The sequence below is a fragment of the Xylocopa sonorina genome, chromosome 4, assembly GCF_050948175.1.
Source record: "Xylocopa sonorina isolate GNS202 chromosome 4, iyXylSono1_principal, whole genome shotgun sequence".
Taxonomy (NCBI): Eukaryota; Metazoa; Arthropoda; class Insecta; order Hymenoptera; family Apidae; genus Xylocopa; species Xylocopa sonorina.
Genome location: NC_135196.1, coordinates 5,126,204 through 5,142,084, shown reverse-complemented (window position 1 = coordinate 5,142,084; position 15,881 = coordinate 5,126,204). Strand labels below are relative to the sequence as shown.

The following is a 15,881-nucleotide window of genomic DNA, read 5'->3' as shown; positions in this document are numbered from 1 at the left end:
ATACGTAGCGTACAAAACTGACAGCGAGTGGCTAGATTTATTTTACTTTTCTCCCTCAAAAGCAGTATCGAAATTTTAATCTAGTCTGTATAATGTTCTGTAACTTGTGGCGAATTTATGGAATAGAGTAGCGCATGTATAATAGTGTGAGTACATTCGTCGCGAAGCTCGTTTCGCGAGAAGACATTTTTCCGTCCTAAAGCCTGCAGCTTCCTTCGGCCGTTTTGTACCTCGAAGCGCGGACAGTTTACATTTATTACCAGACATGATTTATATTATCATATCCTTATGCAGCTCCTGTCGCGACGCTATATAGGGTAGGTATACGAAATCTGAGAATTTCAGCTTCGAATCTCTTTCTTGGCTGAGAAATTCTACCCAGAATAATCGTTGAATAATTACTTTTGTTGAACATTTCGTAGAACCATTTCACTTCGTTTTATAAATTAGGTAAGGAAAAGGTATTGAAGTCCATAATAAAGTGGAGTACTTCCAAAGAATTTGAAACTCTAACATTACTACTATACTCGTCAGCAATAATTCAAATTTTATTTGGTCTAACATTCATTCGAAACTAAAGGCATCATCGAAGAAACTAAAATATGACTGTTAACCCTGCTACAATCTCTGAAACATTTTCGATCCAATTCTACTTAGTTTCAAGACAATTGTAGTACAAGAGTTGCTGCTGTTATCCATCTATACTATTGATACCTCATTTTTAACGAAATATTAAGTTTTTTTTCCTGACAAAATCAGTCAGTGGCAACCACGAGCACGATTTTCATACGATTCACATGGAATCACTTCTACGTTGCCGTGTCTTCAAGGAAAGTCGCGTGCAAACACAGCGGCGTTTACGACACGCTGTATGCGTGCATCCATCGTCCATCGTTCGAATGCACTTGCATTTGTCATCGATAAAAATGCAAACACATATCAGACTACCAGATAGAACTGTATCGAGCGTCCCACCTCGAACATTCTCTGTTCGATGCATTAGCCGATTCGCAGTCTCGAGTAGAACCTCATCGATCGAATGCAAACTAGAGTCTGGTTTAAACGGTGCCGCCATTCGTTCAAAAGTAGTCACACGCGATTCTAACGCATGCGCGAGATCCGTCTGAATCGTGCAACTTGTTCCATTCCGCTTTCTGGCGTTTAATAGAAAATGCTGCGCCTACTCGCGCATCGTCTCGCGCATACACTGCCGCGTGTGTTTTTGCTCGCAATTATTTGCATGCATCCGATTGCATAAGAAAAGCAGCGTTTAAACGTGGCTTCAGGTAGAAATACGTGGCTCTACTCGATCGAACCACGCGGTAAATTTGAACGAGCCGATGCGCAAGCTAGTTAAACCTCTATCGCTACATATAACATAATATTAGCTAAACATCAAATAATAATTTATACCATTCCATTCAATCAAACAACACGATTTAATTAATAAAACTAAACGCAAGATAATCGAATCCATATCATCGTTTACACGATTCAACTAAGATCAACTTGCACGTTTCAATTTAATCAAACTCCTCCACTGTACCCAGTCTACAATCATCACTGAATCAACCCTAATCCTCCAACAGATCCACTGTTCGATTCCACCCTCACTCGATCGAGTTCACTTTCCACCACCCCTTCGAAATGACCCCTCTGACCCAACCAAACCGCAGTCACGATCCAAACCTTACGAACGCTCATCTCGCGCGTATTTTTCTACCCAACGTCCCTGGCATCCCTGCGCTGCGCGCGCTACGGGCGCTTCCCGTTTGCACAAGCTGCAGGGAACGCGCGTCTGGGCAGCGCGCGCGCCGAATTTACCTGTGTGCGAAGGTACGAGGGGACAGCCGCGTACTTGCCTTACGTATCTTTGATATCCGTCGGACGTTGTGTGTCAGCAGTGGAACGCGGGCCTTTCGGTGCGTGCGTGTCCTCGACTCCACTCGCGGAGGGTTGCTAGGTGGTAGGAGGTGGAGTAGCGGCGAACGCACAGTCGCTTCACGACAGTCGAACGGTGAACGTGTGGCCTGGCCGCGCGGCACGTGACGCCCGTCCATCGCCTGGCCCGCGGGCTCGTCCGCGCCCGCAACCAACCACCGCTGGCCCTTTTTTTCCTTCGCAACCCCCGACGAGGATTCGTGTGTTTTATCCCAGTCGAAGGGGGAACCGTTCGTGGAATGCTGCGCCCGCCAGCGTTGATTTAGAAACGAGTACAACGTGCACAAGTAAGGGAATTTTTCTTCTTTCTGTCTTTCTTCCTCTCTTTCTTTCTGTTGGTTGTTAATTAAAGGGGGCGAGAAGGCTGGTTCGGGTTTGGATAGGCTTCCGGATACATAACGTTGGAAGTATTCCTGGTTTATCGCGTCGGTTCGTGTAGTACGCAGAATTTTTATGGTAATACGATTGATAAAGTGACTCATAGCGAACTGCTTTTTCTCGAACGGGACGATGAGTCTTTTGCGATCTACTCTTTGAACGCTGAGTCGCTTGCACTTGACCGTGGTAACAAAGTTGATGCGCGTTCGATTTAATGTGCTATGATATTTATTCCTATCTTAGCAACTTCTCATTGACGTATTTATTTCTCGAAGTATTGGAAATGCGTGGTATACCTGCTAGTTGAACGCGCGTGAGTCCTGGTGGATGTGTGAACGTAAAACGGAGTAATGTACTGGTGCATGTCGATGATATTTCATTGGAACGAAAAATCGTGGAAAAATATCTTTCTAACAAGTGTCGAGATTGTGAGGGAGATAGAAACGATGGCGGGACTAATACTCGAGTGATACTAGGATTGTCCTCAGTGCTGTCTACGCGTACGTTCGTTCGTATCGGTCCGGCTGTAAATCTGAAGGGTTGAGGCATTTAAATACGAGCACTGTTCGATCGTGGCGTATTCGTTCGGCGGATGATTTGTCTTCGACGCGTGTGCATTCTCGTGTACGTGCATGTACCCGGCTAAGATAAGCGATATTTCTTTGGTGCCGATTAAGAGCACGGAATCGAAACGTATCGCGGCTGGATTATCGTCGCAGCCGTTGGAATATTTGTAACACTCCTCTGATAAGAATCGCGTTACAATGTTACGTATCGTTGGTTCCCGGTGCGTTTAACTAGCTGTAAAGCGAATGCGTGCGACACACGAGACGGAGGGACATTGCGAGCTTGCAGTATATTACGTTTCCCCGGACGGTGTCTCGAGGACAGCGTTCACGCTCCGCCACAAAGCCACTGTGGTGCACCTTTGCACTTCCATTCGAGCAGCAGTACTCGAACAGGGGACTAGACTGTACACGATGGCGATTCGTAATTTCATTAATGCTTCTACGCGAGCCAATTACGTCGTGATCAGCAGCATCCATAGTTGAAGGAATGAACGATTTACGAATCGAGTACGGTGCGAGTGGCTATCAATTTGTCTTGATAACGTTTCGAACACTCCGCGAAATGAGATAGCTTCGAGTAGATCGTACAACATAGATTCTTTGGAAACTTTCAAAGCGCAATCAAGCGTTGATTAAGCAGATTTTCGCAGTTTGCGTTGCAATTGGCAACGTTGAGGATTTAGACGAAATTGCGATGAACGGAGCGAAGGCAAATTGATTTTAGACGTTCCATTCGGTGTTCGAAATTAACTTGTATAATACGAATACTTTGCACCGTTCGAATTTCACGAGGTGACAAAGTTTTCCGTATTTGAATTGGATTCTCAAACAGCGATGGCAATTAACGAGATAGGAGGCACGAGTGGCGCTCGGGGTGCGCAACAAGTTCCCAGCGGGGCACAATTTAACTTGGCCTGGTGTAAATTAGAAAATATTTCCCCCGAAAGGAGCTTCGGTGCTAATTACAGACTCTTCGAACTGTTCCACCGCGGTGCAAATTGCAGCTGGCTTTGAGGGAAAGAAACCAGTCCGCGGATGTAGAAAATTTCAGACGCGATCGTAATTAGATTTTCTACACTCTAACGTATTGAACGTGGCTAATAAAAAAGAGAGCGGTTCATTTAATAAAGTGGTCACTTACAATCTGATGTTTATCTTTCCTTATTTTGCATGACGAAGCCAATCCACGAAGGATTTGCTACGGACAGCACGGTGGCCTATGCTTAGAGGCGATATCACGCAATGATTGCTATTATAGCATTTCTGTTCGTAACATACTTCTCCACAATTAATTGGGACCGATAAACTTGCAAACTAGACCCCGAGTTAACTTTATTTTTCGTGAACAATAACTCTCTGAGAGAAATCAGACCGTTGACCAAATGAACAAACCCATGATTGTTTCAAAATAGAGTCGCGGCTTGATTATCCAACTAAATATGGCACATGTCACTCAAATAATTGAACATTTTAGATAATCTAATAACTCCAATCTCACTTGACAGAGGACCATTTAAACTTAAAATATTAGTATAAAAAAAGCATAAAATAATATAATTATCACTCAGATAATCAAGGTTCTATTGATAAATCACTGAAATAACCTCATATCAAAATAATCGTATATATTTAAATACCAATTAAATCAATTTCGCTGGCTTCGTTTCCAAGTGAACCGATTCCACCCTGCAGAACGTGAACCAATAATTAACCAGCGTATCTAGTCTCCAAATATCGCCAGGACTTCCCTAATCGAATTACCAATCAAACTGAATCAGTTCTCCAAACACCTTGACAGAGTTCTCAGGGGGAAAAAAATCGTTCGCCATCGACAAACGAAAAGGGGTGGCTCGCCGCGACGTGGTTCGCGTAAATAAGAATTCGACTGCTAAGCAAGCGATATTTTTCAAGATATTTTTCCGCTGTCTGTTCGTCTTCGAAAATTGTTGTTCCTGGCAAACGATTCGCGGCCCATTTGTCGCGTTGCGACGAGGATGCTCGCCGCAGCGTGACAACCCTCCGCGCGGCGACGCGGACATTACCAGGCGGATTAACGTTCGCCGTGTAAATAACCCCGCGGAACGATTTCCCGCGAACGCGTTTTCGAGACAGGAACAGTGTCAAGCCGCGCAAGCAGAGAGATTTCCGACGATGGATCACGTGCAATTGCGTTGCCCGCTCATATTTTGAGAATATAGGTTGATCGTTGTAGCAATGTAAATCGACGGTATTATGGCGCGGTTTCTGTAATGGGGTACGCGCTCTTTGGGTTATGCGATCGTTCGCAGACGGAAGCGGAGGTATATTAATAGACTGTAATATTCATCAAACTATCTTTTTTGTTTCTATCCGAGTTGGATCTAAATGCATAGAATTTCCGATGGTTTGAGAACAAAATTTCTTTTCGATTTGAAGCTAAGTACAGTAGACGTTAAATTAGGATGAGGATAGTGTTTCTGGTGTTACGAGTTCCGTTCGATCTTTGCCAGGTTTTGTATTGGTATCTTGTTTCAATTTTAAAGCGTAAAATCAATATTCTAGACAAATATTTTAACTGAAACATACTTGACGCAACTGCACTGCAAGTCACTAATTAAACTAGCACTATAAAATCAACATCGAACTTTTCGATATCGAAAGGGATATATTCCTTTCGTTTCTTCGAGGACTCCTCGAAATAACGTTGCATTAACATTTCAACTTGGCAATAGATAAAGTCCTCGAATGGTTAAAAAGTTGCTCGTTGAAACGCGAGCACGTTATCGATAGATAATAACCGAAGGACGAATTTACCTATGATTATTTAAAGATACCGTCGTACAATTAGCCACGTGTACGTGCATACGTGTACCTGGGACGTTCGTTAACGTCGTTTTTCGTTATAAAAGTCAACGTGTCGGCTGTCACGTGAAAAAGTTCACGGTGCTTGCTTATCTGAACGTCGTAACGTCTACGTGCGCTAATAACGCGAAACTTTGCATTTCCATGCTCGATACTCGAAACGTTGTCCGTGTTTAGCATTTCCTTGCAAGTTTAAAATCTTGTTAAAAAACGAGCGTTTCTTTACAAAATAAAAAGCATCCATAATACAAAATATAATTGTGATAACGTTAGAATTAAAACAAATCTCTTTATAATATTACAAACTTTGAAGGAATTAAATCTATTTAAAAAATTTGATATAAATTCTTCGTTAATTATAACCCATACAATATTATAACTAAAAACATTGCAAAAACTCTTTTAGTCAAAAGCCACAAGAAATCACTCTACATTTCAAATAAAAAGTAAGGACTTGGCAAAAAAATAATAGAAGAGTATTAACTTAAAGGAATGTATAGATATACAGAAATAGGTGACAACGAAAAAAGAACGCTATTATTGTATAATGTCTGTAACATTTGAAGAAATTTCAAATCGTTCGAGAAATAGACTCGATCTAAAATCAGTAAAATGTGGAAAATGGTCTTACAGTTTTGGCCGATAGTAAAGCATACGCGTATCCTTGAGACTATTCTATTTGCTCGCCACTTATCACGGTGCCATTACATTTTATTATCACAACAGTATACTGTGTGTGTGGTACCAACCAGTCCATCTATGGCAATTATCGATACCTAGTTCTCGAAAAATATAACGTACAGCCGCAATTTTTTCTCAATTTATGTCACAAATGGACATAAAGTTCCATTTATTCAGGTACGATAAAACGATTCGTGCAAAGAGTTTCGCACACACACGGCAGACAAAATAGTCGAAATAGAAAAAAAAAAAGAACGTGACGCTACCACAAATTAAAGCTAACAATAGAACGACTTCTATAGCGATTTGGACGTTGTACAACGGTACAGGTCCTTGGATACGCGATAATTAACGCAACGGCGGAAAGTAGAATCAAGTACGTGACACGCGAACGACATAGTCTCCTCCTCTTCGTCTGCTGGTCGCGTCGCCACTCTCCTAAAGCTGTGACTAAGATTGCATATCGTAAGATCGATAGATCAACGTGCAAGCCAATTTATCGAAGAGCTCCGCAAGAGCACGACGATTATTTCGATCCTACTGATAAAATGGCGATGCTTCTATCGCGCGAAATTTAAAACACTTCCGTCGTCGCGCAATGGAAAGTGTATTAAATGAAAACTGAACGCGCATGTTCGAAACGTTAAAGAGCGATATATTGTTATGGGAACATTATATATCGTTGAGGTATTCGTGGCGACGATCGACGCGCTTGAACATCCAGTGCATCGAATTAATAGTATTAATTGTTGAGTACGTCAGTTGCACGGTAGGCACGTGCCTTAGTCGCGACTAATTAAATCGATCCTTGTACTTTAACCTTAGAGACAGTAATTCTGAATCCTTGGTAACATGCAGTTCCTGCGCCAGTGTTTTGCTTATCTATTTCTTCTACATTGCATTTCGAATGTGCTACGCTTTTGCGAAACGATAAGAAGTTCGTTCGAAGAGTCAGTTCATTCTACGAGCGAAGTATATTCTCGTTTTTTCAATTCTCATTTCGTCTTTGTTATTTTCTTCCAACTTCATTTGGATTTTCTCTTCTTTTTGTTGCAAACGAGATGTCAGAGTTGATGAACACTTCAGAGGCAATCGAGTCGATGTATTACCGGTATCATACGACGAGGTTGTCGATCGAAAGTGCACTCCGTTGATCAGTATTTATTTAAACAGACAACTGTGGCCTGGTATGCGAGTAAGAAGGAAAAATTTGATCGGAGCTGCCACGCTAGGAAAATAAGAATATCCTCAAAGGTGCGAGCGTCATCAAGGCCTGCGTTCACCGTTCGAGTTATGCAATACGAGTTTCCAGAATTACAGTGCTCGTTTTCTTTTTGTTATACCTGAACGATGGAAAAAACTTCGCGTTGCGTGAAGCTATCTCGCGTTAATAAAACTATCGGTGAAACCGATCGGAGCTTTTTCTTTCTCTTGTCGCCAAACTCGATTCTGGCACCGCCTTCGTTCAGATGCATCGCGTGTTTCCATAAAAATGGATTTTTGCGCATAAATTTATTCGAAAAAAGGATGGAAATATTTCCATCGTTTCTCACTTTTCACGATTCCAGCGTTGGGAAATCGTTTGCAAAATCGAATTGATAACGAAGGATATATCAAAGTTACGAAGTTCACGTTAAAAAAAAATACTAGTCGTAGAGAAAACTAGTTGCAATTTCAAGTTCATGCATTCACCATATTACGTGCACGAATATTTCAATTCAGTAGATTATCGTTACTCTACAAAAGTTTCTTTCGTTATATCACAATATTAACAAAAACAAAAGCCTATACTCGCGCGTGGATTCTGTATTACATAACGGGTGTCCAATCTTACTTTCAAGAATGCAGTAAGAACGACAACTTTCGTCGATTCATCGATCGTTGAAAAAAAAGAGGAAAGATCGACTAAAATTTCCCATCGCCGTCGAGTTTCCCGTTTCCCAACGCGGTGCAAGAAGCGGAGCGCGGTTTCCGAATGAAAAATGAATATCGAGCGCGAAAGAGTAGGCGAGAAAAAAAGGAAAAGGAGCGAAAAGGAAAAATGTCCGCCAAGGTGCAAACGTAATCAAGGTCCGGCGATCCAGTTGCGCAATAAAAACGATCACGTGATTGTCGCGTTATGCACCGCGGTTGCGAGCACACCGCGGCGACGTAACGAGACGATCCGCGGAGGCACGCGGAGATTCGGAGTGCCGATAGGTGCGCGCTGAATTCGCCTGCAATATTTTCCGTTCCACGATTCAAAAAGCCACGGTGCAACGGCGCTGCCTCTGGCTTTTACGTAAGTAATCATCGACGGCCGCGAGCAAAGTTCAGACGACGACGTCGAACGGGGAAAACGCGACGGGTCGAGTCGCGCGGCTCGAAAAATTTTCATCACTTTGACCGTGGGTCTGAATAGAAAGTTCTCCAAAATTATTTTATTCCAAAATCTTCCGATCGAATCGAGTGTCTGACGAATAAAATAATTGACGGATGGTTCGTGCATCAAACGAAATAAAAAGTTTTATTCATTTTTTATTTATTCAACGATTTACTTAACACGTTTTTCACTTTCTGATTTTCACGAACTTAATCACGTTACTATTATCAATGAATTAAAATAGAAAAAGTGAAATTAATATTTGTAGTTATTGTAGTATATATTAATTTCAGTAGAGATATTCTTGTGCGCAGAATGTCAATTTTCGTGCACGCGATGCATACTAGCTCACGTGCTCGCATAACTGAAATTCCTCGAACAGACATTTACGCGCAAAGAACCGCCGTTTGAGACCAGGACGAAGGTGCTCGAGGTACCGTAACGCATCTCGTCGAGCAAAGTGTAAACCGCGGCGAACTTTTTGGTAAACGCGTTCGAACGAGGTGAAATTGTTAAGGCAAACAAATTGGTTAAATTTATCCGGCTGAAAATTTTCACGGAACGCGCGCAACACGGCAGACCGATCGAGAGAGCTGTTGTGCGTGCAAGCACGCCGTGGTTCTCGGTGCCTGGGTCGAGCGGGCTGAAACGGTTAGGGGAGAAAACTTAGGCGTGAATTGAAACGCGCGTCGCGCGGAATGCTGTGAACTCGGGTAAATTAACACCCACGTACGTTCGCTTAACCGGAGGAGAAGAAAAACGGAAGGAGGCGAGGAAGAGGGGAAGAAAAATGGTGGCCTGGAGAAGTGGAAACGAATCGCGCGAGTCATTTGCTTTGAGATGCTGACAACTATTTCGTCGCCTCGTGGCCATCAACGTCCGCCAGCTAAATGGCGAGTGGCAGGATGCGTGATTTTTCACCTGTCTTTTTATACCGGAAAACGCCGCTAATGCGCCATTATGTCCGCGTAATCTCCAACGAGAATCAGAAACATCGTCGCGCACAGTGGTGGCGCGTACAGTACGCGAGATGGTGAATGGGAGAAACAAGCAATTAGAACGCGGAGTTACTGGCGAGCACGCGCTCGTAGACGAAACATGTTCAAATTCATGCATCGCTAAAGTAAACGTCATCATTTCACGAGAGTGTTTTGTTAAATACTTGTTGCGCCCACGGAATCGCAAACAGAAGTTAAAATCAGTGTATGGAACGCAGAAATCAATTTTAAACTTTCTTCTGTCGTCCACTGGACGGAACCGATACTTGAGCGACTGGAATTTAGAACAAAGGTTTTTTAAACGACGGAAGCTTCTCAGCTTGACCTGAAAGGTAGGAATTAATATTTGCTATAAATAGAAGCTTGGTTCCGGTACGTTATAATGCAACAGAATAATACGGTTTTGAGCCGGCTGTGGATGTTAATTCATTTATTTAAATCCGCAGTGAAGCGATAACGAAGTAAAATAAGTGTTTGAAATAGAAATACGTGGTGTGCGACGATTCGAAATTATGCATGCGACATTACGAAAGGTTGACCGTGAGATGGTCATCTAATTCCATAACATAAAGCTCGCACGAGAAGCAAATACGAGCTACCAACTGGCTTTAAAGAAACTTCTGGTGGCAAAGTGCGTTTCGTTTCGCAGTGATCGTCAGAAGGCTTGTTTAAAAGCTAAACCGAGCTATATTCTAAACGAAACAATCACCAAGCAATAGCTAATTACCTGAGATGTTGATACGAGACTCTAAACTTGGCGAATAAAAAATAAAAGACTTTCATCGCGAGGAATTGGAACGTGAACAATTGTTTATACAGAAATCTTAGAAAATTGCAATGAAATATTGCAATGAAAATTACAATAAAATATAGAATAATTCTTCTTTTAGAGAATTGAAACATTTCATAAAAATAAAACTCGCGTAGATCAAAGGAATCCATTTTCACTTCGTAGCCTACAAGAACAACTCTCGAAAGTTACAAACTCTGTCATCTTAGATCTTCTTCAATACGCAACGAACAAAATTCCTCAATAAATTCTAAAGATGTTGACCGTATCGTTCATTCTTTATCCACAAATCAAAGACTTTCCAGACAAGAGATAGGCTCGGTTCACGATACCTCTTTTACGTACACACGAATAACGTAACGTTTTCGAATATTCATCGCGTACGAAGCTCTGGTCACGGTTTTTCTTAGCGTCGCATTAACAGTATCGACAACAATAATCCATTTGAATGGAATTCATCGAAGACTCCGTCGAGACGCGTCTCGCCGATCGAGCGCGTAAGAAACCACAATCGAGCGTCTGTTCGGCATTAATTGGATCAGGCAGGCTCGATAGAAAACGCGGAGCTGATTGGAAATTGCCGGTGATCGGCGCGCGGTGAAACAGCGAGGCTGCCGCGTTAATTATTTCAGATTTCCCGGATCGGATCGTCGACACCGCGGCAATTGTGGAGCCCGTTTAAGCGCTTCTCGCGACGAGCCACGCTGAAAACTCTCGTTTTCGCGGGAAACCGAGTTGCAACCAGAGCAGCCAATACGAAACTACGTAAACGGATTTGTCGTGCCAGTTACATCACCTCGCTGTTTTTCCTGCGAGATTATTTAAATTTCTAGTGCTCGTTGCTTGGTTCGAAGGTGCCTCGACTAATCTCGAAAAAAAGTTACGTAAAACAGTGGACGTACGTGGCACGATATTGGACACTTGAAAGTATATGCAACAATTGTGGTAATCTATGAAATATATATAAGTTACATAAATCCAATTGAATTAAGAAGAACGAACCGATTAATCGAGAAGAGAATCAAAATCAAATATATGTTTAACCATTAACAGCTCTGAGAATATTTTACTACTTCAATTTTCATCGATCTTATAAATAACCAATACCTTCGACGGAATTAGATATTCTACAAGACCTGTTCTAAGAATTAATGTAACTCCTTACAATGTTCGCTATAAAAAGGCAAGAATTTTATTTAATCCGCTCGAATTTATAAAATTGATCGCTGCGCGTTGTCGACGAGCAACGAGCACAGTGCACGGACATTCGTGAGTCAAATCAACCTGGCGTTGTTACGATTTCACGGTAGCGGAACAGAGAATGAGATTACCAGGGTACCAGCGACCGCAATTGCGGCCTCTCCTGAGCGGTAGCGTTCACGTGCGGTGATTTTTCGTCGTGTCGCGACGCGACGCGTAATGCGCGGCCTGATTTGCTCGCGCTGATGGTTAAAGATCGATCGCTGGCTCTGTATAATTGATACCGGAGAAAGTATCGCGTCTGCAGGTTCGTCCGTGTCGTTTTTGCCCGACATCCGTCGTGAAACTTCGCGTAGAACTGATCTCACGTTGCGAATTCAACGTAAATCCGATCTACAGAGCGTACACGAGATCGTGTACGTAGAAAAGATTTAATAACGCGATTCTAGAGGCAAAAACGAAACGAAAATCAAGAGTAACGAATATGCATTTGAAGCTTCGTTTTCGAGGAAAGTGAGTTTGAAAATTCGCGGCCTGAGTACGCGGCTGGTAGCAACGAGGGCCCATAAAGCAGTGCGGCGCGTGTCACTGCCCCCGCCTGCCAATCACGGTGGATTTCGTCACGCGTCGCACTGCATTATGGGCTTTTACCATAATGGCGCGCGGACTTAACGCATGGATTTTCAAAGTCACTTTTCTCGAGAGCAACGCGTCCAACGCATTAATACCACTCTTGATTTTTGCTTTATTCTGGATTCTAGAATTCATCCTTAGTGTTTCCTTCTACGAGCAACGAGAGAGCGATCTTTTATCTTCCTCTGATATAATTTTCATACTCCTATCTGCTTACGATGTGTCTACGATACGCAAGTAGTTTCGAATGTTAAGCAAGCTAAAGTATAACTATTTAAACGAGGATGAAATTGAAAAAAGTATAGATAAGCTAAATGGATACAGCGGTATCATTGGCCGATGATAAATCATCATCGACTCATTAAAAATGTGAAATGTGTAATTAGTGTTAATAACAATCTTTAGACGTATTTGTGATAGTCAATAATTACGAATCGGTTACAGGGGATCGTAGATATAAATGTTGAGCAGTTCTCTCAGCTCGCCGAATCAATCTCTCCAGTCATCCTGTCAGCTTCTACAAACGTTTTAAACTCTGCCAAGCGGCGGAGTTTGCAATATCGCGAATTACGTGATCCTGAAGAGGGTACTGCGATTGAGTTGTACAGAAGTTGTTAAAGTTGCAGCGGCGTGTTCGCCGCTGCGCCGTTCCACGAGAGTGCAACAATTCATTATTACGTTATTGCGTTGACATGTAATTAAGCGAGGCCAGAAATTGCTTGAAATTTCGTAACAAGATTTACCTTGGAAACGTATCGAGTCTGTTGCTCCTTTTCAAACGTTCCTACTGTGATTTCGCGTCACGGCTCAGCGTGCGATTATTAAAGTATCTCTGTTAACGAGCAATCGATAACTTTTTGATAATTAGATAGAAAAAAAAAGTCAAATGGAAAGTACAGTGTAATTTGGGTGTGAAAACTGAGAATCTCTTTTAGTGCTTGCGTCTAATCGAGTTACAATTTTTGTTAAATCTCGTAGATATAATAATCTTGGGTAGCTCTTCTTTAACGAGACTAAGGCCTGCCGTTTAATAATGCAACCTGGACGAATAAAACATTCAAGGCAATCGATAGCTTTCCGCAACGAAAGAGCTGTCGAAGAAGCTCGATCGTTCCGCATCGTTAACCCTCTACAACCGCAATTTCGTTTATACAAAAGAAAAACAAACATTTGCCGTTACGATTCTTTGGCTCGACCTAAAAGATGGAAATAAAAGAAATTACCGTGAATAATTCGCTTAATAAAATATTGGACCATTAGTACGCGGTAGCAAAGCAACACAGTACAATATTTATACAAGTGATAAAACCAAATTGATTAAAATGAAGAAACGCAGATATTCACATATGTCTACGATTATTTAGCTTTGAACTTGCCTCTTGAAAGTCGCAAGAGGTTAAAACATACTCTCCATATTCTTTCCCTCAATTTTTCCTTGCCATTTTCACCTTAATTCATTAATACAATTTCACCCAGTTAGTATTACCAATTTCACAGTCTCGTGTGCGGTGTGAATAACGTTTGTCAAGGTCCCTAATTCTAAAATATCTATCTAAAAGTTTCGCAGATAGCAACTATCGCTGACGAGTGAATTTTTATTCTGGAGCAGTTTAGATAGTCGAGACACGAGGCGAATCGCGCATAAACGCTAATAAATGTACAGGCGGAAAATATGTCAGCCGCTGTTCGCGACTTTTGCGGTCGTCCTCATTAACGGGATAGTAACGACTGCTCATCTGTTAACGAGGCCTAACAATTATTTGCGACCACAAGAAGATTCGTAAAAGTTCACGAAACATTCTCGTTGCGACATAAAACGATCATTATCATACGAAGTTTTAATTACTAAGGGGATAAGTGTCATTGATTAGAAATTAAATTGGTATTCCATCACGTTTTATCGGAAGGGAACTCGATTTGCAAGAAATAAACATTTCCTGTACGATTACATATATGCAATTCGTTTCTGTATATTTTTAATAAAAAAAATGGACTAATGTCATTTGATAAAGTTGCGTGTCTAAATGCAAAATTTTCGTTGGTTTTACTTTGCATAAAATGATCAATGAAGGTTTTATCAAAAGTATATTAAATTGTTCTTTGAAATAAGAATGTTTTTCAATTGCTGTTCTCCTCACAAACGTGATGCGACTTAGAAATTGCCTGGATACACGTCTATTTTCATTCATTCATTACTGTAATTATAGCATCTCATTATACTATTTATATCATGGTGCTATTTACAGCAATCGTTACATATTTTCCAGATTTCAGACCAAGGTAAAAACTGTAACCGATTATGTATCAGTTTGTGTAATCGCAGACGAAATTCTGATTGCAAAAGATTGAATCCTTTCATGTTTACAAGATCTTCTAAAAATTTCAAGTCATCCATAAATTTTGTCATAATTAAGCACATACAGAGAATTACAGAGCTTTAATTTTTAAAATAAATGTTGATCTTTAGTGTATATATATTTATATTTCTTCTTAAATTATCGCTCAAGTGCTGGTTGTTGCCTTGAATCACGTCTATATCACTGTTATTCCCATTTAGAGTGAGCATATATTAATGCTACATAAATGCATCTGATAGTAAACGATCAGTTTACGAAACTGGTCTATTCTGCATTTCTAATGCAACGTGCAGTTATTAATAAACAAGAAAATACCAGTAATTTCGCGACGATTCCAACCACGTTGGATCCATCGTTACCATCACCATCGACGTGGTCGTTTTTTGTTTTTCAAACTTCACCTTGTACGATTTACTTTCCCATTCATAGAAATGCTATAAAGTATTTTCTTTTTTTCTTCACGATAAAGCGGACCAAAGATCAAGAACAACCAGTGGCACGTTTGCCAGTCATGAAACGGCTGTTGCATCAATATTTGTGCACTCAGATGCACTTCTTGTGCAAAAAGTAAAAAAAAAATCAATGTTTTATAAACACGTCTTTACGGGCGGACGTTTGAAAATGAAAAGTGAACATATTATATAACAATCGAATTAAGCATGTACATTTTATATTACGAACGCGTGAAATATGGTTATAATAAACGACGGGACGAGCGTTCGATTTTTAAGTGTACTGCTTTCACGTTGAAGTGAAAGAGTCAATTTTTTCTCGATACTTTTAGAAGAAATTCGATTATTTTATGGCAATTACTTATAGAGCCTGGTAAAGGAAATGCTGTCAAGGATAACCGAAGAATGTATACCCGTACCTGCTTTATTTTTATTGAAAGTAAACTGAACTGCTTCCACATGCTGCCTATCGATCTGCTCTAGATAATGCTTAAAATTGGTAATGTGAATGTATTTAAACTCCTCGTAGAATATCTAATAGAATTCTAACAGACCTATGCTTCGTTTATATGTGTCATTTTAACACTACTGCTGAATATAACATATTCATTAATTTCGAAGGAAGATACTTCAAAAAATCTGGTCACCAAATTAGAAATACTATCTACAGCAGTTGTAA

The 15,881-nt window shown here is 41.0% G+C and overlaps 1 protein-coding gene across 2 annotated transcripts in view; it reads left to right on the top strand.

Moving 5' to 3' along the window:
• Nucleotides 1-15,881, top strand: part of LOC143423181 (uncharacterized) — a 64,335-nt gene that overhangs the window by 14,143 nt on the left and 34,311 nt on the right. The window contains exon 1 of one of the 2 annotated variants that reach the window (XM_076894308.1): nucleotides 2,166-2,228. The exons of the other annotated variant lie outside the window; for it this stretch is intronic. The gene's annotated coding sequence lies outside the window, so the exon portion shown is untranslated. Of the gene's footprint in view, nucleotides 1-2,165; nucleotides 2,229-15,881 lie in introns of those variants that run through there. 2 annotated transcript variants of the gene reach the window in all.